Source organism: Mirounga angustirostris, unplaced genomic scaffold (genome assembly GCF_029215605.1).
Source record: "Mirounga angustirostris isolate CCGP_5_RB_7025 unplaced genomic scaffold, mMirAng1.0.hap1 SCAF_6, whole genome shotgun sequence".
Classification (NCBI taxonomy): Eukaryota; Metazoa; Chordata; class Mammalia; order Carnivora; family Phocidae; genus Mirounga; species Mirounga angustirostris.
In genome coordinates this window covers 57,572,389-57,598,456 of record NW_026991714.1, presented here as the reverse complement: position 1 = coordinate 57,598,456, position 26,068 = coordinate 57,572,389, and the positions used below count along the sequence as shown (strand labels likewise).

Genomic DNA, 26,068 nt, shown 5'->3' with positions numbered 1-26,068 from the left:
GCAGTCTTTGACCACCCTGCACCTGTATCTTTGTGAGATTAAATAATCGGATAGCCCACATCATAGGGCTGGGGTGAGGCTCAACTAGTTAATACCTGTCAAGTACTTAGCATCTGGCACTCAAATCTCAAATGTAAGTTCCATGACTAGAGGCATTTTTTGGTGCATTTTTGTTCCCTGCTGCCTCCTCAGTGCCTAGAACAGTGCCGGGCACCAAAGTAGGTGATCAGTAAATATCCGCAAGTGAATGTATGGCATGAGGTTCTCTGTAAGTGTTACGTATTGTTATATCCTTCTTTAGAGTTCACGTCCCTTGAGAAAAAAAGTCTTTTCTTTTTCTGTGACTTTGTACAATATCTAAGGCAGACTGTAGCTCCCTCTGTCCACTCTTGCCCTTCCTCCAAGCACATAACTGCTCTTCCCCTAAACCCTTTACATGCCTCCTTACGTCCTTAGCATAAAGTCCAGTATCCTTATGGTGGTTGACATGCACATCGTGATTTGGTCCTTGTCTACTTATACTTCTTCCTTGGCTCTCTGATAGCATCTCCTCCACGCCAGTGCCTGTAATAGAGCAGTTCTGTGCTCCAGTTTCATTGTCCTTCATGGTTCCTCCAATGAGCCATATCGTTTTGCTTCCAGGCCTTCAAACATGCTATTGCTTTTGCCCCAATATTCTTTTATTCTCCTTTGTTTGGCTGTCTCATACTCATTCTTCAAGCTTCAAATTAAATGTTGCTTTCACAGTACAGTTTTCATTGACTCCCTACACTTGGTTAGCTATTTCTTTATAATTATGTTCCCATAACACTCCATATGCCTCTTTTGCATCATTTAGCATATATTAATATTTGTCATACTGGTTTGTACCTGATTGAAGAATTGATGAGGACTAGCATCCGATCTGTATTGTTCAGTATGCTACCCCTTCAACCTAGCCTAATGTGGGACACTCAGTAGGTGCTCAGAGAGTTATCTGTAAATAAATTTCAAGTGAAGAACATATAAAGAGGGAAGGTTTTGGATTCAGGCACATCTGGTTTTAATTCTAACTTCACTATCTGCTTCTCCTGTGATTTTGGCCAAGACACTTACTTTATAGAGTCCTAATGTTTATTTATGTAAGATAGGGATAATACAACTGATCTCATAGGGTTTTATTTAAAGGTTAAATTGGAGACAGTATATAAAATGCCTCAAACATTAGCTGGCTCGTAATGTATGCTTAATAAAGTTAATCATTATAATTATTATCATTAGTAATCTAAGCATGGCCTTGAAGAAAAGCTACTTATGTACTCATTGAGAACAAGTAATACTCAACAAATATTTAGGAATACCTTTTTCCTTTATTGTATTCCGCAATTAATCTTTGACATCAAGCTAAATAAACTATATTCTTGGCTTAAGGATGAAAAAAAAAAAAAACCAACACACAGTTGTCCCTTCACTAAACTAAGTGACCACCTTATTCTTAATTCTTCATATAGCATTTGGGGCTTCATGTTTCTCTTCTTACATCTGGCTCACATAGATTATCATTATTGTATGATTCAGGTGAGCAGAAGAGAAGTATTTGTGAGCTTTGTATTGTGCAAGGCCCTTCATTTACATTCTCTCATGTACTAATTATTAGTAAATAAATAGAGAAAGCCTGCGGTGGTTAAAAGCATGGCCTTTAGAGTCAGAGATCAAGGTTCAAACCTCAGCTCCACCACTTACTAAGTGGGCCACCTTGGGCAAACTTTTAAGGTAGGGCCTGGCACACAAGTGTCCAATGAATGGTTATTATGACTGTGTTGTGAAATGGTAATGGGTAGACATTTGTGAGGCTAATGAATGATTTATTTATTTTAAGAAGAATTGCCGAGTCTTCACAGAAGACACAGTGTTTTGCAGAGACAACACACTACTCTAGGAAAGTTCTCACCACCTTGTCACTGGAGAATGTTGATCGTCACTGTCAGTTGTTAAACGGGTGTGTTTCTCAGAGCAGAGACCAAAGCTGAGTGGGAGAGCCCGAGCAGGTAACTGATGTTTGAAAGTAGGACAGGTTTCATTTAAGGTAGTTTGAATAGCCCTTGTAAAATAGAAATTGTCTGGGTAGATTACTGCCCCGGTTGCAGGGAAACAAATAGATTCCAGTGGTCACAGGAGCAACAAGCAAGAAATAGAAAATAATTCGGTAGAGTTCTTGAAATGTGGTTGTAGTTGTTGTACTGCAGGCATATGGCAAGTCAGCAACTACTTTACTACTCATTAAAGGAGTCTGTACTTCAGCAACTTGGCTGTATTGATTGCATTTTCTTTGGTTGTGTCCTCTAGTGATTTAGCAAGGAAATGCCTAACTGGCTCAATGTGCAAAGAAAAAGAACAACAGGAAAGAGGAGAATCAAATGCTATGACTATGACAGGAAGCAAGGGGTGGGGGCAGTGGTCCAAGAGGCAGGTATCATCTCAGGTAGATAAAGGGGTCTTCCAGGCTCTTGGGTAGAGAACTCTTCTCAGTTCATTCCTTGTGTTGTGTTTTGTTGAAAAAGGAATTGATTTTTGTTTTCTATTTAAGAGAAAATGGGGAAAAGAGAAAAAAAATACAGGAGAAAATTATGTACATAAACCATGTTAATATAGACAGAGGAAGAAAAAAATGTCCCATCGTTGTTTGTCACCATTCATACATGGGTTTGTAGAAAGAAAGCCTTTGAAAGACCTGTAGCTTCATCTTACTTGCTCCCTACCTATCCTACAAGTATAGAGGGGTCCTTGCTCTTTTCTTTCTAAGGAAGCCTTAATCTTTGCTTACTGCTATTTTCAGGCTAGGCACTCGGTACAATGTAGATCAATGAAAGCCAGAGGATGTCTGGCATATCTGTGATCAAAGTATGTCCCAATATTGCCTGTGATCACACACGAAAACTCCAAGTCTATTTTTATTGATCAGCTTTTAGAAAGCAGAAAATGTGAGCAAACACTCTAAATTGGATTATAAGCACTCGATATTTAATCAGCTTTTGGTTATTGCTAGCCATCTGACATTTATCTGAACCGTTCTTTTCTTAAAGAGAGTATTCATCTAGATTTTCCCGTCATAAATGAGGGTGAGTAAATGGGTCTGTTGTTGAAAGTTTTCAACACTGAGTGGCCTCTGAGGTCACCATCTAAGCTGGTGGTCACTGTGGCTTTGAGGATTGTTTAGGATTGCTAGGATTTTTAAGTTCTTTTTTATAAATGTGCAACAAAGGCAATGTTGTCATATGCTTTGATGATTTAACACCTTACACTGACAGTGGTCATTTCTTTACTGGACTTTCTTTTTGTACATTTTCCCCCATAGAATTCTTTGAGATAGGTAAATTTTAACATTTTACAGATGAAGAACACGGACTCTTAGCAGTATTAACTTTTCTTTCCTATGGTACCTCTGGAATTTAATAAGAAAGATAAACAGTAGATTGATGTAGCTCAGCATCAATAAACAGTAACTTTGCTGAAGGCCTGTATGTTTTTATGCTGTTTGTTGTTAACGAATATAGCACAGACACATAGCACGGGAGTCTTTGGCTAGTTCCATGCAATACCACCATAACTGACAAAGTAGAAGTCAACCTGCAACTGACTTTAGTTCCTAAAATGCCAAATAAAGTAGACTCTTTTTGTCCTCAAAATGACATAAGGTTTTTTAAAAAATTTTTTATTGTTATGTTAATCCCCATACATTACATCATTGGTTTTTGATGTAGTGTTCCATGATTCATTGTTTGTGCACAACACCCAGTGCTCCATGCAGAACATGCCCCCCCAATACCCATCACCAGGCTAACCCATTCTCCCACCCCCCTCCCCTCTAGAACCCTCAGTTTGTTTTTCAGAGTCCATCGTCTCTCATGGTTCGTCTACCCCTCCAATTTTCCCCCCCTTCATTCTTCCCCTCCTGCTACCTTCTTCTTCTTCTTCTTCTTTTTTTCTTTCTTAATATAATGCTCACTGTACCAGGTGAGGTAGAGCTAAGGAAACTGAGACACAGAAAGATTAACAAATTTGTCTGTAGTTACACAGTGGGGGAGCTGAAAAGTGTCAGGATTCAAACCCAGGCAGCCTGGAAGGGCAGCAGGGGATAAGTGAGATCAGCAGAGAGGGAGGAGAAAGGAGAGAGTGGTCAGGGAAGTAGGGGGGACACATGGTGCAGCATTGGGGGGGCAGAGAAGAACCACAGTAGGAAGAGGTGATGGAGGGAGGGTCTGAGAAGGAGTGAGGGAAGGCCTTTAGGCTTCCTCAAGTGTGAAGTCAACGAAGGCAAATTATTCAACTTTTTTTTTCAAAAGGTATACCTCATTTTCACCAAAATCTTGAGCCAGAATGTTTCTCTAAGCCTCAAAAAGAAATGCATTAGGGGCACTTGGGTGGCTCAGTCATTTAAGCATCTGCCTTTGGCTCAGGTCATGATACCGGGGTCCTGGGATGGAGCCCCATATGGGGTTCCCTGCTCAGTGGGGAGTCTGCTTCTCCCTCTCCCTCTGCCTTTCCTTCTGCTCATGCTCTCTCACTCTCTGTCTCAAATAAATAAAATCTCTAGAAAAAATAAATGCATTAGAATTCTGGAGTCTGATAAAACCAAATAGTGGTGCAGATGTGAAACAAGAGTCTAGAGCCTGGCTCTGATACCAGCGCTACGGGAAGCGCTTGGCCCCACCCATCTATGACCCCGCAACCGCAGTCCTAGACACACACCCCAGAGGAGAGTCTGCACGTCTCCTAGGAGATGTGTAGAAGAATGTTCGTACTAGTATTGTTGTAAAAGTAAAGAACTGGAGACAATGATGATAATCCATTAAGTAGAGAATGGGTATATAACTCGCGGTCCAGTTACTTACCACACGGACACTCAGAGCAACTGTACAAGAATGAACCACAGGGATACGCAGAGCACTCCTGAGTCCCACACACATAGTGCTGGCCGAAATAAGGAAATTTCAAAATAAAAATAGTAATACTAACAGAACACTTACTCCGTGTAGGGCGCTAGTCTAAGTACTTTACATGTGTTAGCTCATTTACTTCTACCAAGACCCTAAAAGTTTAGATGTTATTATTACTCCTATTTTATAGAAGTGGAAACCAAATCATGCAGACATTAAGTAAATTGCCTAAGGTCACACAGATACTAAAGGACTGAGCTAGAATTTGAACACAGGCAGCTTAACACTAGAGATCATACCCTTATCACTCTAATCTTCTGCTTTGCCGGGTACTGTGGTACAATTCTTTTTTTTTTTTTATTCTTATGTTAATCCCCATACATTACATCATTAGTTTTAGATGAAGTGTTCCATGATTCATTGTTTGTGCATAACACCCAGTACTCCATGCAGAATGTGCCCTCCTCAATACCCATCACCAGGCTAACCCATCCTCCCACCCCCCTCCCCTCTAGAACCCTGTTTGTTTTTCAGAGTCCATCGTCTCTCATGGTTCGTCTACCCCTCCGATTTCCCCCGCTTCATTCTTCCCCTCCCGCTACCTTCTTCTTCTTCTTTTTTTTTTTTCTTAACATATATTGCATTATTTGTTTCAGAGGTACAGATCTGAGATTCAACAGTCTTGCACAATTCACAGCGCTTACCAGAGCACATACCCTCCCCAGTTTCTATCACCCAGTCACCCCATCCCTCCCACCCCACCCCCCACTCCCAACAACACTCAGTTTGTTTCCTGCGATTAAGAATTCCTCATATCAGTGAGATCATATGATACATGTCTTTCTCTGTTTGACTTATTTCACTCAGCATAATACCCTCCAGTTCCATCCACGTCGTTGCAAATGGCAAGATCTCATTCCTTTTGATGGCTGCATAATATTCCATTGTATATATATACCACATCTTCTTTATCCATTCATCTGTCGATGGACATCTTGGCTCTTTCCACAGTTTGGTTATTGTGGACATTGCTGCTATAAACATCGGGGTGCACGTACCCCTTCGGATCCCTACTTTTGTATCTTTGGGGTAAATACCCAGTAGTGCAATTGCTGGATTATATGGTAGCTCTATTTTCAACTGTTTGAGGAACCTCCATACAGTTTTCCAGAGTGGCTGCACCAGCTTGCATTCCCACCAACAGTGTAGGAGGGTTCCCCTTTCTCCGCATCCCCGCCAACATCTGTCGTTTCCTGACTTGTTAATTTTAGCCATTCTGACTGGTGTGAGGTGGTATCTCATTGAGGTTTTGATTTGGATTTCCCTGATGCTGAGCAATATTGAGCACTTTTTCATGTGTCTGTTGGCCATTTGGATGTCTTCTTTGGAAAAATGTCTGTTCATGTCTTCTGCCCATTTCTTGATTGGATTCTTTACTGTGGTACAATTCTTAAATGAAGTTTAAAAATAAGCAAAACTAAATATATGCGGTATGTGAATGTGTGTGTGTGTGTTATATATATATAGATTTAGATTTTATTTATTTATTTGACAGAGAGAGAGATAGTGAAAGCAGGAACACAAGCAGGGGAAGTGGGAGAGGGAGAAGCAGGCTTCCCACCGAGCAAGGAGCCTGATGCGGGACTCGATCCCAGGACCCCGGGATCATGACCTGAGCCGAAGGCAGACGCTTAATGACTGAGCCACCCAGGCGCCCTGTGTGTGTATTATATACACAGATATGAACACATGTATTCCCCCTGACTATATATAGTATGTGAATATCCATATAATAATATATTATATATTAATTAATATATTATGTTAATTATACATTAACATAATATATTAATTATATAATACTAATATTAATATATATTATACAAATATTATTTATATATAATACACACATAGGGTATAATGAACTCCCAATTCAGGATGTGGTTGCCTCTTTAGTTGGAGAGACAATGGAAGGGGACAGGGAAGGAGACTACCAAGGTGTTGGTAATTTCTAGTTCCTAAGATGGTAGAGGGTTTATTGGGACTTCTTATTCTGCTTCACAACCTCATATAATACATAAAGGTAGCATGTAAGTCATGCATCCAATATTACATTAAAAAGGAACCATCTGGGGAACCTGCTGAAATGTAAATTCATAGGCCCAACCTGAGAATTTTAATTCAGGGCCAGGAATCTGCATTTTTAAAATGCAGTCCAGGTGGTTGTCCTGGGGAGTCTGGAGCCCATGATCTGAACATCCCTGAGATAGAGGCTGGGGCAGATGCTTACCCACTAGTATCAGTGGTCTATTGCTACTTAGCAAATAAGCCTTAACTTAGTGGCTCAACTAGCAGCCATTTTCACAGCTGGGAGTTGGAGCTGGGGCCCTCTGGCCTTCATGTGATCTCTCACCCTCAGCAGGCCTCACTGGGCTTTCCCAGGTGTCAGGCTGCATTTTCAGAGAGCGGGAGAAGCTGGGGCAGCCAGAAGATGGCAGCAGTGTAAGTGCCTGGCATTAAGCATTTTGATTGTAGCATCATGGCCTGACTTTAAGCTCTTGATGGCAGAGGCATCCATTTCAAAGACATCCCTTTCCAAAATAGTGCAAATTGTGGGACACAGTGACTAGCAAAACCACTAGATAAGGAAGTAGGACCCCCCGTGCCCCCTCATGAATTTCCCTTTTTAGAAAGCCCTGGGGAACCTAGCTAACTCAGGAGTGGCCAAGCTTCTCACTCCCCTTGCCCTAATTCCTGCTCTTATGTTTTAAATTCACCAATAAAGAGTCAGCCTGTGAAACACTACCCCACCCTTGGACCCTAATAGAGGCAGAGCCCCAGGTCCACCCTCCCCACAACTCTCTAGCTGAGACTTTTCTGGGTGGCCCTCGGGCATGCCATGTATCCTCCAGGACCTATGAGTACAAATCTTGTTCTTCAAAGACCCCAGATGGCTTTGCTGAGGTGCACACTGCAATCATAACAAGAACTACAAGGGCAGATGAAGACACAAGCTCGGCCCTAGTAGTGGTTGGGGGAAACGAGTGTAGGGCTCGCTAGGCGTCAGTATGGCCCAAGTGAGGGCCTCGGGCATTCCTAGGGCAGAACAACACTGGCAATAAGCCGGGACCTGGAACCTTCATAATGTCACGTTTTCTACTCTCGATTGTAGAAAACAATCGCAAGGTGAGGTCAGATAGAAGGTGTAGAGAAATGGACTGTCCCTCAGGATGCGAGGAATAGTGAAGGCCATTGCAAAGAAGTGTGCATACAGGGATGGGTAGAATTATTGCAGCTGTCTTTGTAAGCACTTTATTACCCCAATGATGGAGCATATGCATTTGGTCAGAGTATCTTTAGCACTTCCTTTTTTTTAACCACATTGTTGAGGTATGATTGACATGTAGAGAGCTTCACATATTGAAATATGAGTTTGGAGATAAATATACACTCATGAAACCATCACCACCATCAAGGCCAAGGCATGACCATCATGTCCCAAAGCTTCCTTTAATCTTCTTTATTATTATTATTATTATTATTAATTATTATTAATTATTGTTATGTGTGTGTGTGTAGGGAGTGGGTAAGAACAGCTTAATCTTTTGTGCTTCTGATGTTCTTTCTGGCACACACTGTGGAGACAGGCAACTGACCAATGATTTAAGGCCTGAGATCCTGACCAAATTCATCTTTGCTCAAAATTACACCTGCTCCAACATACAAGTGGCAACATTGTTTGTAATAGCAAAATTCTAGAAACAACTTAAATGTTCATCAATACTGGACAAGTTAAATTATGGTACATTTCTATAACAGGTATACTTAATATAATAATCCATCCATTAAAAAGAATAAAGTAGATCTATTGACACAAAATTATCTCCAAGATAAATTAGTAAATGAAAAAAAAGCAAAATGCGGAAGAGTGTATATACTACATTTCCATTTGCATTTTTAAAATTTATTTATTTGAGAGAGAAAGAAAGAGGAGAGAGAGAGAGAGCGGGGAGGGAGGGCAGAGGGAGAGGAAAGGATCCAAAGCAGACTCCCCGCCAAGCATGGAGCCCAATGCAGGGCTCTCACGACACTGAGATCATGACCTGAGCTGAAATCAAGAGTCTGACACTTAACCGACTGAGCCATCCAGGTGCCCCAGCCCATTTGCATTTTTAAAGGATGCTTTGTATATATGAGCTCTCTCTTGAAGGATGCACAAAAAGAAGAAACTGGCAATATTGGATTTCTCAGAGGAAAAATATGGACAACTGGGAGCCTGGGGTATGAGGGGGACTTATTTTTGCATTGTTTGAATTTTATCATCATGAGTATGAATCATTACCTGGTTGAAGCACATGAATAGAATAAATAAATTCATTGTTCTTTCTTGCCTAAGTACTCTCACCTCGGAAGAATACCAGAAATAGTGGTTTAAAGATTTAAGAGAAAATAAGATTTAGATATCTGTGAATGGCTGAGGTCGATGCCTTTAAGATAAGTATAGAATGCCTTCTCCAACTCTGATCTTAGCAGAGGAGAGGACAAGGTCATAACATTGAGGTTGTCAGCCTAGAGCCCAGAGGTCTTTGTAGGACACCAGTTCTATCTGTTAGCCAGCCCCCCCAAAAGCAGGCTTGTACCCCCCAATTTTAGGGTCTTACTGCATCATGAAAATAGGGATTGTCTCTGATGAAGGAAAGACAATTTCTCCTAGGAAATTCTTTTCTCATTTCCTCATCAAGGCAGTTAAAAAACTGGACACTTCAGAAACCATCACTCCGGTCCCTCTTCCCAAGTAACTAGTTGGGATGATTCATTCAACAAGCTTCTTTTCTTAGCTTTATGCAGACATAATGAAAGGAGATAACACGGTGGAGGTATTTTGGGGAGATATCTGTTACAAGAAATTCACTTCAGGTTGCTGGCCCTAAACACCCAAATCTCCTTTCAGGAGCAATTTTGTTCGTGGCTTGAAACAACCTGTAACGTATCTCTGAAAAAGAACACCCAAGGTGCTAGCCCTGAGGGCTTTGTTCACTTGGCTTAGATCAGACATTCCTCATCTCTAACCCAAGACAGTCCTCAGTCCTCGGTTCTTAATGAGAAGCTGTTGCTTGACCATGCTCCAGGTTCCCTGGTAAGTAAGACTGAGCCAGTATGCCATCCTCAGGGTGGTGAGGGCCCCACTGACCCATCACCAACAATGACCACACTTTATGGACCTTTGAGCCCAGTCCAGATTTTGTTACCTTTTGTCCTGTTATGGACTCAGATGAGGTCTCCTTAAGGCAGCCATACTCTGTCTTTGAAAAAAAGAATGTTATTTTAGGATGTAGCTCATTTGATGCCTCCTTATTTGGCACATATACCTGTTTTTAATTCTACTAAGTATGTATAGTTAGAAATTAATCAGAAGGAATGATTAGATTCCTTTTGGAAGAGAGAACACAGAGAAACAAAGAACAAGAACATTCTCTCAAACAGGAAATAATTCTACCACTCATCAGTAGCCTCCAATGTAACTAAAACAATCATTGTGCAAATTTGAAATACCAGGTCTGGTACAACCTGTAACTTCCTTGCAGCATGTATGCCTTGCTTGGCACTTTCCTGTCCCACATATTTACGTAGTTTGTGTCTGAATGAGTACTGGGTTTTGAAAATGTCCCTGGCTCCATAGATAGATGTAAGTCAGGAAATGTTGGATTTGGAGGCAGGGCAGGAGCTCTCCCAACTTGTTCTGGTTAAGGTTGAAACGTTGCTTATGAAACCACACATGTGGGGACATCTGAGAAACAGACAGGCCCATTTCCTCTCTTCCTCCTGGGGGATTCCCCTGAGGAAGCTGGAGGTTCCCACCCTGGGCATCAGCCCATGGCTGAAGTCCTCCTTCATCCCACTTGAGCTCAAAGATTCTTGAAGAATACTCTCTTCGGGGCTCTTTTCCCTCCAGAATAGAAGTGGCAGTTGCTATCCTGCCCACTATAAATTACAGAAAGGACAACCAAAATTTCTCTGTTCCTCCTATGAGCTGGGCATGGGGCCAGGTGTTTTTTACACGTATTTTTTCATTTTATCTTTTTAACAAATCCCTAAAGTAAGAATTACTATCTTCCCTGTACAGGTTCATTACCCAAAACCCAGAGTGAAGTGACTTTTCCAAGGTTGTTCAACTAAGAAATGGCAGAAGCAGGATTTAGGGCCAGGTCTAACCTCAGAACTTGTGCTTTTTATAAAATCCCCCTCCCCTGCCCTCATTTGGTGGTACCTAAAGTTCCCAGCATTTCATTTATTCTTTTTTTTAGCCCCCCTATTAATTGAAGGCTCCTAATAAAATGCGAATGTGTCCCAGATCAGTAACACATTAAAAATCCACAAAGATCTTGTGTTCCAAAGACAAAATAAGTCTTGTGTGGGTTCTGCACAGCATAGACCACCTGGGCAAAGGCAGCAAACTTTGATTTGACAGCAGTTTTGAGTTTACAGAGCACTTTTATAGACAGAACTGGATTAACTCTTACAGTGCTTCTGTGGTATCATCTTACCTGTAGTGCAGTTTATCAATGATGAAAGGGAGTGTGAGAGAAGCTCAGTACTTTGTCTGTGGTCCCACATCCAGTAAATGACAGGCCAAAGCTCAGTACTTTGTCTGTGGTCCCACATCCAGTAAATGACAGGCTGAGGTCTCCTGACTCTGTCCTGGCACCAACAATCTCTGTTGATTTTGAACAATCCTCGAGGACCCATAGGACCAAAAAAAAAAAAAAAAAAAAAAAAAGCAAGCCCTCACAATTGCTCCAATGTTTGAACTTGTCCAAGTTAAACTCGCTTCTTGACTGAGTTAAAACATGGCAATGATGATACTGGATCATTAGATAGCAAATTTATTAGCATGGAGTCTTTTTCCTGATTAAGGCTTCACAGTGTGCGGTGTAGGTCCAAACATTTGAAATGTTTTCAAGTACTCGGTGGCAGTGAGAGAGTGGAAAAGAAATGAGAGACCAGAGAGTGACCTTTGGCTTTGAATGTCATCCTTAAACCATTGGACATTGATCATTGATGCATTGCTCGTTCTTCCTTTCACTCAAGTATTTTTTGAATGCCTGCAATCTGCCAGGAATATTACAGAGATTACAGATACACCAACAAATGGGACACAATCCCGTCCTTCATGGAGTTTATGGCCATGGAGAAGACTTTGGTATGCACATAAGTAAGTAAATAAATGGAATGAGCTCAGGTTGTTAGGCTGGAAGAAGCTAAGCAGGCTGAGGGGCGCAGAGTGGTTGGGACGGGTGGGTGTGCACAGGAGTATGTCTGCCAGGTGGACCAGGAAAGAGTTTTCTGAGGAGGTGATATTAGTATAAATGGGAAAGAAGAATCATCCCAGAGAAGTCCATTTTTAGCAGAGGAAACAGCATGGCTTGAGTCAAGAAGAGGCTGGGGGAGTTCAAAGGACAGATGGACAGGGTAAGCAGAGAGGGGTTAGTGAAAGGGGGGTGGTGGGAGAGGAGGCGGGGGTAGAAGGTGCTCCAGATCACGACATGCTCCCGAAGCCAGGAGACTGCTTTGTTCTAGTTAACAGGAAGCCATTGCATGATTTTAAGCAAGATAATCTGATTTTTTTCCAAAAGGGTCATTCTTCCTGCTATAAGAATGTGCCACAGGGGAGCAAAAGTCAAGTCAGGGAGAAGACTGTAGAAGGCAGACAGATGATAAAGATGGGACATGCTCAGGGGCAGCCCAGTGAGGCAGATAATGGCCGGGGACCAAGTCTGGCCCTTGTGGAAATAGTCTGCCAAGCCCTGGAGTAGGAGATTGTGAGAAATGGTACATTCAGAAACTATTTCAGATGTGGAGGTAGCAGGATGGGGTTGGATGTGGAGGCAGGGGGCAGAGTGGCAGAGCCGAATCCAGGGTGCCGGCAAATAGGTAAATGGTGACATCATTCACAGAGATGGGAAAGACCCTGGGAAGAGCAGTTTTGAGGCAGGGAAGTTTAAAATATCATTTTGATATTTTTTAGTGTGATCAGCTAACACAAACCCCGTTTTTAAGGTTTTTTGTTCATTAGGACAATAAGAGTGATGAACAAAAACTGCCGTTATTGACACTATTATTCCTGTTTTATGGATGCCTAAACTTGCATGCTCTGAACTGTCCACACTAAACTATTCTCTGGAGAAGCATATGCACATGACAAAATGATTTGTAGTATTATTGTCATTTTATTCCAATCACTCAGCCAAACCCCATTCCTGAAGCACCTGGATGACCCATATTCTCTATTCATACATTTGGAAAGACTTCCTTTCTCTGCTGGGAAAAAGTTAATAATTTTATAGAATTGTGTCCTACAAATTCAGTTTTCAACCTCTGCTGAGTCTTTGGTTTTACCTGGCAGGTCTTTTATGTGTCCCAGGTGAACTTTCTTGGGACAAACGAGCAAACACATTTTTTGGTGTTATGTGTTGTTCTCCTAACAACATTTGGAATGGTTGTGACTCTCCTCAAGCCTCCAGCTGCCACTTCCTTCAGAGAATCATAATCTTCAGCTCTTAGGGTACACTGTGGCCATCAGGCAAGGGTACCCTCACCATCTTCCTCCACCAATCCAGCTTCTTCTCATCTACTGCTTCTGCTTCCCTCCTGTCCCCATATTTCAGTGGAAGAGGTGTCCCTTTTCCTACTAAACTTACTGGATTCCATCCCTCCTAACCCCTGGGACCTTACTCCATCACTTATCATCAGACCAAAAACACAATAACTGCCAAATAAGCAAACAACAACAACAAAGCATCAGCCACACCATCTACTTCCACGCATCCCCTTAGCGCCCCTGTCTCTTCTCCTTCCCTTTTTAGCCAAACTACTTGAAATAGTCATTTAAATACACTTTCCATTTATATTCATCACTCATGCTGTCCTCAATCTTTGGTAAAATCAGCTACTGATTACCGAGAACTTAGATATTCCTGGCACTGCAGAAAGTCTATTACATTGATTATTTCCTTTGAGTCCTGAAAATACTGTGAGGAAATCATTTTATCCCCCATTTTATAAAGACACTGAGTCTGAGAAAATTAATTTGACCACTGTCACTCCTAGTACATGGAAGAGCTGGGGTTCAAATCAAGAATGTCCTCCACTGGGGTGCCTGGGTGGCTCAGTCGGTTAAGCGTCTGTCTTTGGCTCGGTTGGTGATCCCAGGGTCCTGGGATCGAGCCCCACATCAGGCTCCTTGCTCAGCGAGGAGTCTGCTTCTCCCTCTCCCTCTGCCCCCCCCTTGTGCTCTCTCTCCCTCACTCTATCTCAAATAAATAAAATTTAAAAAAAAATGTCTTCCACTGACCTAAATAGCTAGAATGTCTCCCCTTGCAAACTAAGGGTCACTTGTTGACTTAGTAAAATGAACATTTAGAATTTGAATACAAGTTTTCATTTGCCTATTGATTGCATGGGATTGTATGTTTTCTTGTTTATTTGTTTTTACTATACCAAACTGCCTTTTGCTGAGAATTTCCTTATACTATCTAGGGATGGGAGTATAGAATTTAAAATTTTATTACTTTGGGAAAGTGAGGCCTTCTTGATGGTAATTCTTTATATCTGTAAAGACCCTAAGGCTTTCACTTAATACTGATGTTTCTTCTCTCTTCCAACAGAGCAGATAGATACTTCTAAAATCGATAGATTGGTGATACACACTGCAGCCAAGCTCTGCTGGGAAATAACAAATGCATATGCATTCATAAGATTCAGAAATAGCTGCAAAGCAGAGAACACTGTGTCTGGATACTCCAGTCACATACATGAGAGTCCCAGTCCCTGTCTACTTTGTGCCCATTGGACTTAAAGGATGTGGTCAAGGGGCATGGCTGTGTGCATCTGTTCAGATGTCTCGGTCCAGGTTATGTTAATTACCTGGATGTAGAACCCTAGTTGTTAGAGCCAGGAAAAAACTTTTTTTTTTCATTTCTTTCTTTTTTAAAAAAAATTTCAGCTTTATTGAGGTATAATTGACAAATAAAATGGTAAGATATTTAAAGTGTACATCATGATCATGGTAATTTGATATACATATACATTGTGAAGGGACTCCCCCCATATAGTTCATTAATGCATCTGCCATGTCACATATATATTTTTTTGTGAAACTATTTCAGTTCTACTCCCTTAACAGATTTCAGTTATCAGTGTTATCAACTATAGTCCCATGTTTTACCTGAAATCCTCAGTCCTTATTCATTTTTTAAAAATTTATTATTGAAGTATTGTTGACATACAATGTTTTATTAGTTTCAGGTGTACAGACCTTATTCATCTTATAGCTGAACATTTGTACTAACATCTCTTATTTTCCCTACCCTGGTCCCTGGCAACCACTTTTCTACTCTCTTTCTATGAGTTTGACTTTTTTTCATTTCTTTTTTTAGATTCCACATGTAAGTGATGCTCTGCAGGATTTGTCTTTCTGTGTCTGACTTATTTTGCTTAGTATAATGCCCTCAGGGTCCATGCATATCATCCCAAATGGCAGGATTTCCATCTTTCTCATGGTTGAATAATATTCCTCTGTGTGTGTATGTGTGTGTGTGTGTGTGTGTGTGTGTGTATGTATCACTTCTTTATCCACTTTTCCATTGATGGGCACTTAGGTTGTTTCCATATTTTGGTTACTGTGAATAATGCTGCAATAAACATGGCAGTACAGAAGTCTTTTCAGTATCCTGTTTTCATTTCCTTTGGATATATACCTAGAAGTGGGATTTCTAGATCATAGGGTAATTCTTTTTTTTTTTTTTTAAGATTTTATTTATTTGACAGAGAGAGAGATAGCAAGAGCAGGAACACAAGCAAGGGGAGTGGGAGAGGGAGAAGCAGGCTTCCCGCCAAGCAGAGAGCCTGATGCAGGGCTCCATTCCAGGACCCTGGGATCATGACCTGAGCTGAAGGCAGACACTTAACAACTGGGCCACCCAGGCGCTCCAATAGGGTAGTTCTATTTTTAATTTTCTGAAAAACCTCCCTACTGTTTTCCACAGAGGCTGAACCAATTTACATTTCCACCAACAGTGCATGAGGGTTCCCTAGGAAGAACTTTAAGGACCCTAATTTTACCATTTCACAGATAAGAAAGTTGAGGTTCAGATGTGCCAAGTGAATTGCCGAGGCAAGTTTTGGAGAGTTGGGACTGACCTCAGTTTGCCTGACCCCTAACACAGTGCTCTTTCACCCTTGGTCACTTGATGTACCCAAGTCCTGTGTGTAGGGATACATGGGTTTGGGAGCTTGGAGATTCTAGCTGTTCCCTCATTGATATGCACCATGGTACTCCTGAGCCAGGCTGATGATTTCCCTTTTCCTCAGACTCCCCTGGGGATGAGAAACTTGGCATTCCAATCAGGGGCTCTTAGATTCTGAGCTTTTTAATGCAATGTGTCCTACTATCCTTGTGAATTGGAAAGAGCAAGGGCAACATGCTTTCCACCAGCTGGGGAGCCAAGGACTTGATGAAGATTACCTGATGTGGGTGTGCCCAGTGAGCCCTGCAACAGCAAACTGCAGCTCTCTGCCACATTCATCATTTTAGTCAATTAATTATGTTCCAGCCTAAAAGGGCCATTAATCTCTATAGATTTTGTGCGTCAAACTCTAGAATCTCTTCTGTTGAAAAATATGCTGATCCACTTGCAAACTTGGAGCAGAGAAAAAGAAAAGACAAACAGGTGGCTCATCAAGTTTTGGCCAGCAATGCTCACTGTCGTGGGCTGACTCATATTCTTGGCTGGAGAAGTGGATGCCAGTTCAGTGTCCTAGAAACCTGCTCTTCCACTGTGAAATTGGGGTCCTAAAAGCCACCAAATGGTTATGGCAGAGAGCTGGGGAAGTGCTGGAATGATCATTTCTAATATGTTCATCACTGTTCCCTCTCACCCCCATTTCCACCTCTAACCCTCGAATTTTTAATAAAAATCCTCTCAGTCTAAATGCTGTAGTGGAGGGGCGCCTGGGTAGCTCAGTTGGTTGACTGCCTTCGGCTCGGGTTATGATCCTGGAGTCCTGGGATCGAGTCCTGCATCAGGCTCCCTGCTCAGCAGGGAGTCTGCTTCTCCCTCTGACCCTCCCCCCTCTCATGTGCTCGCTCTCTCTCTTTCTCATTCTCGCTCTCTCAAATAAATAAAATCTTTAAAAAAACTATAAAAAAAATAAATGCTGTAGTGGAAAGAGCACCACAAAAACCTAAGCGTTTGATTTCTGTCTACTCTTCTTCAGCTGTGAATCCTTAGCCAAGTCACTGAACCTCCTTGGGCTTTGTATCAGTTTGCTGATGCTGCTGTAACAAATGACCACATACCTAGTAGCTTGAAACAAACGTGGAGATTTATTCTGTCACCGTTCTTGAGGCCAATCTGAAGTCTGAAATCAGTGTTGCTATGCTGAAATAAAGATGTTGGTAGGGCCATGATTCCTTCAGAGCTACTAGAGATAATCCTTCCTCCCCTCTTCCAGCTTCTGGTGGCTGAAGAAGGCATGCCACTAAAAGTAAATGACACTTGGCAGACAGCATTCATTTTATTTAATGAATATTTACTGAACACCCCTTCTGCTCTTACAGGTGCTGAGAATACAACAGTGAAGAAAACAGATTAAGTCTCTGCTCTTGTGGAGCTTGAGTCTGGTGGCTTATAAATAGCTATGGGATTCCTTAAATGCATGGTCATAAGGAGGAGACTTATTTCTACCCATTACCTACTCACTACCCTACTATTGTAAGCCCTTCCAGTCTTTAAGAGTTTGTTTTAAATCCTGCCTCCTCCATGAAGCTTTCTTTGATCTAGTCCTGCATGCTTAAACTTTCTTCTGAATCCCCCAGACACTACACTTTACCCTAACTGTGTTTATCATATTCTGTTAGTCACCTTTAAAAGCTAGCCTCTCCACAGTCTCTTGGGGGTTCTTTATCTCAGGACTCAAGCTAGGAGTGAGAGAAGCATAAGGTTGGGGCTCTGGGCTCCCACTCCACTTGACCAGGGCTGGTTTACCTTTACTGTTTACATCCTGAGCTTCTAATAGGATGCCATCTGAAGGAGTTCTATGACCAAAAGCATTTGATAATAATTGGTCTTGAGCAGCGTGTCTTGACCCCAGCTGCTGTGACAACACAAGTGTGGCACCCATTCAACTATGCCAATGCCCAGCTGGAGCCCATTCCACTTCTGCCCAGAGAGTATGACTCAATAGGTCTGTGGTGGGGTACACAGGTTCCCCGGGTAATTCTGATGCACAGTCAAGTATGGATGTCACTGCTCTACATGGCTCAAAATTTTACCAGATCGTAAATTACTTGAAAAGATTAAATGCTTTTTTGTTTGTCTTTATATCCATCCCCCTACCAGTATATAGCAGATGTTCCTTTGAATTTTTGAATCTTTAAGACTGTCAGGAGGGATGGTTATGTTGCAGCAGCAGCAACAGCCAGACAAATCCTATTGTCTTCTATTAGTGAGATTTATATTCTGTCACAGACACAGAGATGGGAGCTTGTTTCTCATCTCCTTATCTGGGATCCAGGCTGAGGGAGCAGCCACCACCTCAAATATAGTAGCCACCATTATTAAAGGTCCCACATCTGGAATGACTTGTCATTTCTGCTCCCAGCTCATTGGCCAGGACTATTATATGGCTCAATCCAACTATAAGGGAGCTGAGAAATGAAATCCTACCATGTGCCTGGAAGCCAAAGCACAGGAAAACCTTGGGAAATAACACTTATGACCATCACAGTGCACTCTTTTGGTTAACAAACATTTGGCACATTTTCCCTCCCACAGGCAAAGTACTCTCATGCCACCCCATGGGAGACAACCCAAAAATTCTATGTGGACACCAGCTGAAAGTCTAGGGGCTATGGGTGATGCAAGGCAGTCTCTATATTAGATGGTAATGCTCAGTGGTGTCCACATCAGATCTGGATGTGACTCATCTTGGTGTGCAGCTCTATGAACTAAATTAAAATGTCTTATGTCCTGTATTAGTTTCCTATGGTTGTCCTAACAAATTACCAATAATTGGTGGCTTAAAATTTATTTATTCTCTCACAATTCTGGAGACCAGAAGTTTGAAATCAAGATGTCAGGAGGGCTGTGCTCCCTCCAAAGACTCTGGGAGAGACTCCCTCCTTGCCTCGTCCAGTGTCTTGCATCTGCAGGTGTTAGTGTGTGGCTACACCACTCCATTGTCTGCCTCTGTCTTCACGTGGATTCTCCTCTACTGTCTGTGTGTGCATCCTTCTCTGTGTGACACTCGTCATTGGATTTAGGGCTCACTTGGAGAATCCAGGATGATCTTATTTCAAGAGTCTTTTTTTTTTTAAAGATTTTTTCATTTATTTATTAGAGAGAGAGAGAGCATGAGATGGGGGAAGGGCAGAGGGAGAAGCAGACTCCCCGCCGAGCAGGGAGCCCGATGTGGGACTCGATCCCGGGACTCCAGGATCATGACCTGAGCCGAAGGCAGTTGCTTAACCAACTGAGCCACCCAGGCGCCCCTTATTTCAAGAGTCTTAATTTAATTACATCTGCAGACTCTTTTTTTTTTCTGGAATAAGGTCACATTCATAGGTTGAGGGATTAAGATATGGACATATCTTTTAGAACATATGATTGCAGCTCACTCTAGTCTTTCCTCTGGCCAAAACTCACATCCATCCACAAGCAAAATACATTCAAATCCCAAAAACTCTCCAACTTTTTAGCCCATAACAACATTAGCTCTAAGTCCCAATCTTATCCAAATGTCATCAGTTCAAAAAATCCCCACTGTCGTGACCTGAACCATTTAAATCTGTTTATGGATGAGACTCTGAGTATACTTCATCCTGGGAAAAAAAATTCCTCTCTATTTAAGAATGCATGAAACTAGAAAACAAGTTACATGCTCCCCAAACACAATGGTGTGATAAGTATAGGATAGAAATTCCCATTCTAAAAAGGAGGAATTGGGGAAAACTAAGAGGTCACTGGTCCCAAGCAAGGTCTTAGTCCAGCAGGGGAAATTCTATTAGGTTCCAAAGCTAGAGAGTAATCCTTTGTGGCAATACTCCACCCTCTGGGCCCATGATGGCTCGACTGGTCTCTGTGCCACCTGTTATGGCTCTGCCCCTGTAGCCATCTTTCCTTTTTTTGTGGGGTAACATGTGTTTGCAGTTGAGTAGCTCTATCAACCAATTTCCTGACTGTAGAGTTTTGGAAGGCCCATGGCCTTCTTTCATTTTTTTCTGTCTTTGTCACTTTCAGTACAAGCTGTCAGTCATTTTTTTTATTACAACTACAAAGACCCCTTTTTTGGGTTCATGTTCACATGTTCTGGTGATTGGAATGTGGACCTATCTTTTTGGGGGCCACCATTCAATCCACTACATGCTCCCATCCCCATGCCCAATATACACTAGTGGAATACAGACAGGATAACTGAAATAAACACTTTGGTTCCTAAGTGAAAAGAATATAAGAATCTCCAGTCATTGGTCTGTAGCAATTCTGAACTCTTACCTGGCAGATGCTGTGATGGCCCTCTATTTTGGGAGTGGGTAATGCTTCTTGATTAACCCATACCCTTGGAGTAGTTCCCCAGCCTGATGTTCTCCTTGGATCTTCCCCAAGTCTACCTCTTGGGGAGATCCTTCTTTTTCCATAATCCTGAAATGGTATTTTAGAACATGCCCTTCTTGAGATCTGAACAGCTTTCTCAGTCATAGACTGGTAGGATCCAAGTGTCATTTTGAATTTTGAGTACCGTAAACATTTTTAGTACAGGCTCACAGTTTCTTTGGCAATATAACTTTAAAAACTCACTGAGATCCTTATCTATTTGCTCCTACTCAGTTCTATGTGCCAATAGCCACACCTACAGTTCTTTCCCAGACATTTCTTACATTTGATATACTTTTATGCTTTCTTTATCTTGTGACTTTCTTTCAAATTATTTATGAGTTTCTCAGTCTATCAGCCTTCAGTGGGAGAACCACACGTCTAATATCTTTTCTCTGAACTATTTTGCTCAACTGCAGGTATATACTGGTTACCATGAAATTAAATGGATCTCTGCTCTGAGACACCTTATTTCATTCAGAGGTTTGACAAATGGGTGTTATGGTCACGCCCTTGATTCCATCCTTTACTCAAGGCTGAATTTTAGTTGGTTCAAAGATCCTCACAGTTTTATCCTTTACTGCTTAGCATAATAAAATATAGTCTTTTTTACCCCTACACATACCCAAATTCCTAGATATTCTCTATTTCTTTCTCTGGGCTTATCTTTTTCTTGTGCCTTGTCAAGTTCAGCCAGCTAAACAAACACATGTTACTACCTTTCTTTCTTTTCTTTCTTTCTTTCTTTCTTTCTTTCTTTCTTTCTTTCTTTCTTTCTTTCTTTCTTTTTTTTCTTCTTTCTTTCTTTCTTCTTTCTTTCTTCTTTTTTTCTTCCTTCCTTCCTTTCTTTCGTTCTTTCTTTTTTTTTTTTTGAGAGAGAGAGAGAGAGAGAGGGTGGGAGGGAGGGGGAGAGCGTGGAGGTTGTGGGTGGAGGGGCAGAAGGAGAGAGAGAGAGAGAGAATCCCAAACAGGCACTACACCCAGCGCAGAGCCTGATGTGGCGCTCAATCCCATGACCCTGAGATAATGACTTGAGCTGAAATTAAGGGTTGGATGCTTAAGGGACTGAGCCACCCAGGCGCCCCTACTAACATCCTTTTTATAGCATTTTCTCTGATATGTGAAAGTTCATTAGGGACCTCATTTGCCTTCCAAGTTATAATTGGCAGCATTTTTATTAAATATTTTGTCACTGTTAGCATTCTTCTAGCTTCCAATAATAGTTTGTTTCTGAATCAGCTAAAAAGTACAGATTTTGTTGAAGTAACAAAAGACTTCAAAACGCTTTTAAATACAAAGTTTTATTTTTTTGTTCACACTCTATGTCTAATGTAGATTGGCTGGGTGGGTGGAGGGTTGCTTTTTGTATTCTGGATTCCAAAATAATGGTTACTGTGTGTCTTATGTAATTTTCAACCTTAGTATCAGTTGTGTTGTCTACATGTTAAACACTTCGGCATCAAAACACAAAAATTAATTAAACAATTTCCTTTTACATTTAACCTTATCACTAGCTTCATTCAAATAAGTAGAAAACTCACAGCTGAAACTATTTTTTTTTGAATTTTATTTATTTTAACAGGCTTTGATTCACTTTCTTTTTCTCATATAAAACTATGTGGTGGCCACAGCTGGAGCCTGGTGTGGGTCTTTACAAGACAGTCAGTGAATCCCTGATAGGGAGACTTGGTAAACCCAATCTCTTTCCAGAGGTCAGGGGTGAGAAAGCTGTAGGTCTCAGAAATGGCATCAAAAGTGGCTGTAGCCAAGTTGCCGAGAGTAACAGTGCAGCCCCTGGTGGGAGCGAGGTGTATCAGTCATCAATCCCGGCCATCATCAATAGTTTCTTGAGCACAGGGTCTGGGACAATGCCACTGCCTCTGGGGGTGGCAACGAGGTGCACCTGCACAGAGCCATAGAGGCCGGTCATCTCACCTGGAACAGTGTGGGGCTTGCTGATCTTGTTCCCTTAGTAGCCTCACTGTACGGGGATGATGGAAAGCTTGGTCAGGATGGAAGCCCCATGGATGGCAGTGGCTACCTCCTTGGAACGCTTAACACTTAGACCAACATGTGCACTCTAGTCTCCGATGGCAACAAACGTCTTGAACCTGGTCCGCTGGGCAGCACAGGTCTGCTTTTGCACAGGCATAATCTTCAAAACCTCATCCTTGAGGGATGCCCCCAGGAAAGAGTCAATGGTCTCAGATTCCCTGATGGGCAGAGAGACAAGATAGATCTCGTGCAGGGACTTGATCTTCATATCCTGACCAAGTGGTCCAGCGTGGTGACAAGGATCCACTCCTTATCCTTGTCCTTGCCTCCCTGAGCTCCCAGCCTCTGCCCCACCCAGGCTCACCCCAATCCCTCCCCAACCCCAGCCCAGAAGCCCTAGGGAAACCTCTGTGGAAGCCCCCTGGCCTTCCATTCCAGGGGCTTCCAGGCTTCTGCTGTAGCACTGGCGTTATCTGCCATTTGGTGCTGAAACTATCTTATTTTTTAAATTAGCAAACCTTAGTTCTGAGTTATTGAGCAAAAGTGACCTGATGGCTGAGGATCTGAACATTTGTGGCCCACAACAAAATGAGTACCACGAGCATTTCTCCTTGCTTCAGTACATAGTATATTTGATGGAAATAATTTCAGCTTCCATGCTGATAACATTGAGATGTGGGTGTGGTGGTGATTAGAGATATTTCCCAAATATTTACAGTTCTCCCCCTGTACTTCCAGGCCCCTGGGTGGATGGATAGGTCTGTGACTATTTCTGACCCATAAGTGCTAAACAAAGTGAGACCTTCAAAAATTTTCTTTCCCTTTGCCACCGTGACCAGCAATATTTGAGACAATGGCTGTTCAATCAGCCTGGGTTCTACAGTAAAGAGATGAGAACAAAATTTGAATTTTGTTTTTCAGAGTCATTTGAAGTTTCTGTGTTACTTCAACAAAATCTGTACTTACTGATACAGAAATTGAAACTATTATTGGGGGCTGGAAGAACCAACTTGTTAAAACAAGACTGTATTGCAAACATGCTGGGTTATCTAACAGGTCATGAGGGAAAGTTGAACAACAACAAAAAACCATTAAAGGACTTGAAGACATCAGACCCTTAGGAGAAACTGAATTTGAAGATTGAAATGTGCTCAGGGCTCTTTCTGTCTTTCCATTCTGCTTTTTTCACACCTCAGCTTTTTTTCTCCTCTTTCACCACAGGTCAGTCTTTCTACAGATGAGAAAATATGGCTGTGGACAGTTTTTAGTTTTATGCATTACAGTGTTGGTCACCTGAAAGGGACTGGGTTAATTTTGTCCCAAGTACATGATGAAATCCAAGAAATAGACTCATTGGTATGAGGCAGTTATCTACCCTTGAACCAATCAGTTGTGTTTGCAATGTAATTGTACTTGCAACAGCTGATTGATGGGAGTATGGGGACCATGGGATCGTGGGGAGGGTGGAGACTCTCTGCTCATGTGGGAGTGTGATTTCTTTGTACTTGTGTGGTGACTTCCTTCATACTCATGTGAATGAGGCAAGGGCTTTGAAGGGGTAATTCCTGCATAGCTATCCTCACTGCTTGTTCAAATCTTCTTCTTCTTTTTTTTTTTAATGTTTCCTCACTAAGTTTGCTAGTTAGTTAAACAGGTCAAATAAACCATTTATTTTTGGACTCATTTAGGAAAAGCAAACATTTTCTTTAAAACATGAGGACAACAGAACAAGCAATTCATGAGAACATGGTCAAATGTTTCCTAGCTGAATTTACATAGTTTCAGAAAGTCTTTTATACCCTTGACCTCTTAGTGGAAAGAGAATTAGAGAGGCCTTTATTTATTTCTTGGGGCACTATGGGTCTCAAAAGGCATCAGTTAACATATTGAATCCTGGTGTCTCTAAAGAAATAATTTTCTGCTCTTCTTTCTGGGTTTATAAAATATCATAGCAGCCTGCAACATCAAAATTATTACTTAGATATGAGTTGAGTGACTCACAACTTAATAGGGATTCCAAAAGCTTTGTCTGGCTTCTCTCTTGAGAGTGTGCATTTATTTATTCAATCCTTCTTTCCAAATAGTAGATGCTAACACCATGAAAAATCATTGCCATACTTTGGTAGTAAAGTTGACCACACTTACTCTCTATTCATAGTGCACGTATTGTGTATCATGGGGGAAGGTGATGCTTACTGCATTTTCTTTCCTAAAATGGAGGTGACAATACTGACCTCATGTCAAAAGGGTATATGCCTTGAATTTTATTATTTGTTTCTGATCAGAGTTATTGATGATTGCTTATTTTCCTTTGACATATACATTTGAGAAAGATGTATAACAACCCTTCAGAGTCTGACTTGTTCAACTGTTTGAGGGATAACAACAGAGTAAAGTAGATAAGTACTTGGAGAACTTGGGCCCTTGGGGAAATCTGAGACTGCCCAATGGCTCGGATGAACAATTTTCAGTGTCTCCTGTTTTCTATCAATGTTCCTAACTTATTTGTTGTAATTCAGCCTGAAGCTGAATTGTTAAAAAAAATATGTCTTCAACATAGTAATTTTGGCAGTTATGAGATTAAAATATAATAAAGATCATTTAGAAATACATGAGTTAATATTTACTCAGAGTAAGGCTTCAATATTGAGTTCCTTGAAGAGAACAGAATGCTGGTTAAAAAAAAAAAAAATCAAACAACCAGAGAACAATGGAGAACTAAAAGCCACGCTGAATCACTTGTCAACTAACAACTTTTTCTGTCTGTCTCACTTGGGTTGATGCCAGACATTGAGTTTACAATGATGAACCAGAAAGATATCAGGAAAGGAAATGAGGTCAATAGAAAATACACAGGCATATGAATTACAAAAATCAATTATATATGTTTCAGTTAGGTCTCCTTTTACCCATTGTTAAACTCTCATCTTAAGACTTTGTGCAAATTTTATTTTCCATTTGGTTTCTCACCTTGACTTTGATATGATGCATTAGTTTGGTTTTCTCTCTTTTTGACGGCTTTTTATATAAACTCTCTTCTTTCTATGCTATTAAAGTTATCTCTTAAAACAAAAGCTTCACCATATCACTTTCAACTTCAAAGTGTTTAATAGTTACCTGTTAGGAGCAATGTAAGGTAAGGGTTATAATCATGAAATTTAGAAAGTGCCAGAGTTGGCTTTGAGTAATCTGAGATCTCAGATAAATTCTTCAACTCTTCTTTTTTTAAAAAATTTTTTTATTCTTATATTAATCCCCATACATTACATCATTAGTTTTAGATGTAGTGTTCCATGATTCATTGTTTGTGCATAACACCCAGTGCTCCATGCAGAATGTGCCCTCCTCAATACCCATCACCAGGCTAACCCATCCTCCCACCCCCCTCCCCTCTAGAACCCTCAGTTTGTTTTTCAGAGTCCATCGTCTCTCATGGTTTGTCTACCCCTCCGATTTCCCCCCCTTCATTCTTCCCCTCCTGCTACCTTCTTCTTTTTGTTTTCT

At 41.4% G+C, this 26,068-nt stretch overlaps 1 long non-coding RNA gene and 1 pseudogene across 3 annotated transcripts in view; one reads left to right on the top strand and one right to left on the bottom strand.

Moving 5' to 3' along the window:
• The window catches only part of LOC123846266 (uncharacterized), a 111,604-nt gene that overhangs the window by 32,851 nt on the left and 52,685 nt on the right, over positions 1 to 26,068 (top strand). The window lies entirely within an intron of this gene.
• LOC123847005 (small ribosomal subunit protein uS5-like) lies at positions 22,174 to 23,044 on the bottom strand (annotated as a pseudogene).